Below are 3216 nucleotides of genomic sequence, written 5' to 3'. Positions count from 1 at the left end.
ATATATATATATATATATATATATATATATATATATATATATGTTCTGTTGCTTATTTTCCTTCCCTATTTTATAAGCTACGGTCCTGAGTTGACGTGTTGTATAAAACATGTTGGTAAATATTTGTGCCGATGATGTATATAATAAAATAGAAGCCATTTGGCCCAATCTAACAGTGTTAATAAACAGATAGACAGACAGACGGATAGACGGACGGACGGACGGACGAACAGACATGCCAGTGAATAGCAAGCTTACGGAGCTCTAGTGTGAAGTGTTACGTTGGTTGGATGTGGGCTGGGTTAGTTTTGTTTTGCCAACAATGGCACCCCTGCACAACATCACACCGGGTGGCGCTAGATTATATAAAGGTCACCCTAGTAACGTATTTTGTGTTTGTATTACACATACAAGGAGATACGCTAACTCTTGTGTTTCTTTGTGGGTGCCCTGTGTGCGTGTGTGTTATTTGTGTGTGTGTCAATGCTCTTGTTGGTGCGTGTGCATGCGTGTGTGTATTATGTGTATGTGTGTATGTGTGTTTGATATATTAATATAAATATTTGGCGCAAGTAGCGAAGCTAAATACAAGAGCAGTAGACTTTTGCATGTGTGATGTAGTGTACATGTGATGTAATGAAAATCTTTGAATAACTGAGATGATCTATGCAATAAGTAAAATGAATTTCCCTTTAGGCATGTTTGAAATCTAAAAGCAACGAGCAGAAAAGATCACATCAATGAATGTTTTGGAAAATGTCAAAAAAGCAGGAATGGTAGTCGATACGGTCTTTCAGCAAACCAGTTGAAGTACTGAACAAACAATAGTCTTGTCCAGAATTCCTCAGTGACGCATAGTATTCATAATTTAGGTGGTAAGAAAGGGAATGTTGAGTACATGCATACATTGAGGAATCTACAGCTACTCTATCTAGATTACAAGTTAGGGTTTATACCAGTAATTATTGGAACACTGATATGTATAACACACGGCCTAAATACCAATCTTGAGAAATTCTGCTTCTCAAAACCAGAAAGGAAAGAGCTGATTCGAAGACTACAAACCGAAGTTATAACCAGAAGAGTGTAGATAAACGAGTGTACACTCCACCTGCTAATTAGTATAGGAATTATAATTACAACGAAGGGAAGATTGTTTTAAACTGATTTTACATCAAATATGAATTCGAACAATATATAGGTTTCATAAAGTTTATAAAAGAAATCACTTTATAAAAAGACCCAACAATTTCTGAAGAGTTCTTTTATGAAATAATTGCGAGAAATAGTAACCAAATTTCTCTTAAGTTACCGACAAAATCTATAAGAGAAGAAGTATGGTCATTGTTTGAAAGTCTTTAAAATCCCGGGCAAGACTGACCTCATGCTAAACATCAACTACATATATGTAGCAGATGAGACGACGTGCAGAATACAAAACAGCTTGTAATACGTATTAGGACCGACAGAAAACTACAAACAAATCAGCAACATGTGACTAGTTTTTCATTTAAACATCTAAATTGTAAAAGCATGGGCGATGATATTCACAAAGAATAGCCGTGCGTGTAAGGGAAATAGTCTAATCAATTGCTATGATGCTGACTTAATAGCTAAGAATATAAGAGTTCAAAGGTTACTCAATAACTAAATATAGCATTCTAGAGCACTAACTATACCAGGGCGATCGAATTCTCGTAACTCTACGTATAGTAGTAGCTGTACTCATATGCTTGTGGAGTGAAGGTGATTGACTTTTCTTTGTCAGAGGTTGCAGATAACCAGTAATAAATCGTTCAAAAGACGTTCAAAGTTCAACGGCTTTTTTTAGACAGACGCTAAACACCTTCAAATACAGAGGCATGTATGAATTTATATGTTTATGTGTGCATGTGCATGTGTGTATATGTGCATATATTACATAGAAAAAGAAAACCTATCTTTGTCTGTCTGTTTCTGTACGTGTGTAAATGTATCTTCTATCTTTCACTTGTTTCAGGCATTAGACTGCAGCCATTTCTGGGGCACCACCTTCAAGAACTATTAATTGAACTGCTAAGTTACGGGGACGTCAACACAACAACACCGGCTGTCAAGCGGTGGTGCTGGGGGGGGGGACATCCTTACACATACTCAGACAGACGCACGCACACATACGCCGGGCTTCTTTCAGTTTCTGTTATACCACACAGCCCAGCCTATGCATATATATATATATATATATATATATATATATATACACGAGTACATAGACAACTCGTATGGCAGTCACGAGGTCACGAGTTCGATCACACTGCTGTCGAGCAACCTAAATTGATTCTCTGGAAGGCCAGCTCTCTTTGCACACTTCATACATAACTCACCCACTAAAACACACACACACACGCACACACACACACACACACACACACACACACACATGCAGACGTCAAATACAGCTATCTTTCTCCTCCACCTTACTGAACCACATCCATCCGCACAAACAACCACACAAAAAACATTTACTCCTATAATGACTCCATTAAAACATACTACAATGAGAAAGTGTGTGCGCGCGCGCGTGTGTGTTTGTGTGTGTGTGAAAGAGAGAGGAGGAGGAGATAAAGAGAGAAGGAAATAGAGAGAGAGATATATATAACTAGCAAAAGAAACTGAGAAAAGAAAGAATGACAGAGGTAGGGACAGAAAGAGTGGAGGGTACAGAAATACAGAGGGAGAAACTCGTAAATGTAATGGCAAAAGACAAAAAAAAACTGTTAATAAGTATATGATGAGATAAGATAGTGTCGTATGAAGGAGGCTCAAGATACGGGCCTGGGGTTTGGGGCTTGGAGTTAGGGTGCTTTTTATGGATGTGTTTAGTGCTTCGTGTACGTGTTTTTTGTTCATATGTGATGTTAGACGTTGGAAGGCTCCATTCAGATAGAGGCAGCTACTTAGATTTATACAAAACACCCACCCATATGATTTCACTTTGCTGTAACTGTTATACAAGTGCATGTATCAGGCGAGTCGTATATAATTTTTGTATAGAAAGTATATACAGACACATACTTATACCTCTTCCTTATATATATATATATATATATATATAAATTGCACGCATATACACAAATCTCTATATGACTGTGTGTGAACGTATGTATGAATGAATGTAAATGACATACACAAACACACACAGATACACATGTATGTATATATATATATATATATATA

General features: G+C 37.1%; 1 protein-coding gene across 4 annotated transcripts in view; it reads right to left on the bottom strand.

Annotated features, from left to right (window-relative positions):
• The window catches only part of LOC106871861 (transcription factor GATA-4), a 65040-nt gene that overhangs the window by 22458 nt on the left and 39366 nt on the right, over window positions 1-3216 (bottom strand). The gene's annotated exons all lie outside the window — the stretch shown is intronic.

This window comes from Octopus bimaculoides, chromosome 4 (assembly GCF_001194135.2).
Source record: "Octopus bimaculoides isolate UCB-OBI-ISO-001 chromosome 4, ASM119413v2, whole genome shotgun sequence".
In the NCBI taxonomy this organism is placed as follows: Eukaryota; Metazoa; Mollusca; class Cephalopoda; order Octopoda; family Octopodidae; genus Octopus; species Octopus bimaculoides.
Note: the sequence above shows the minus strand (reverse complement) of the source record. Positions and strands in the feature narration are given on the sequence as shown.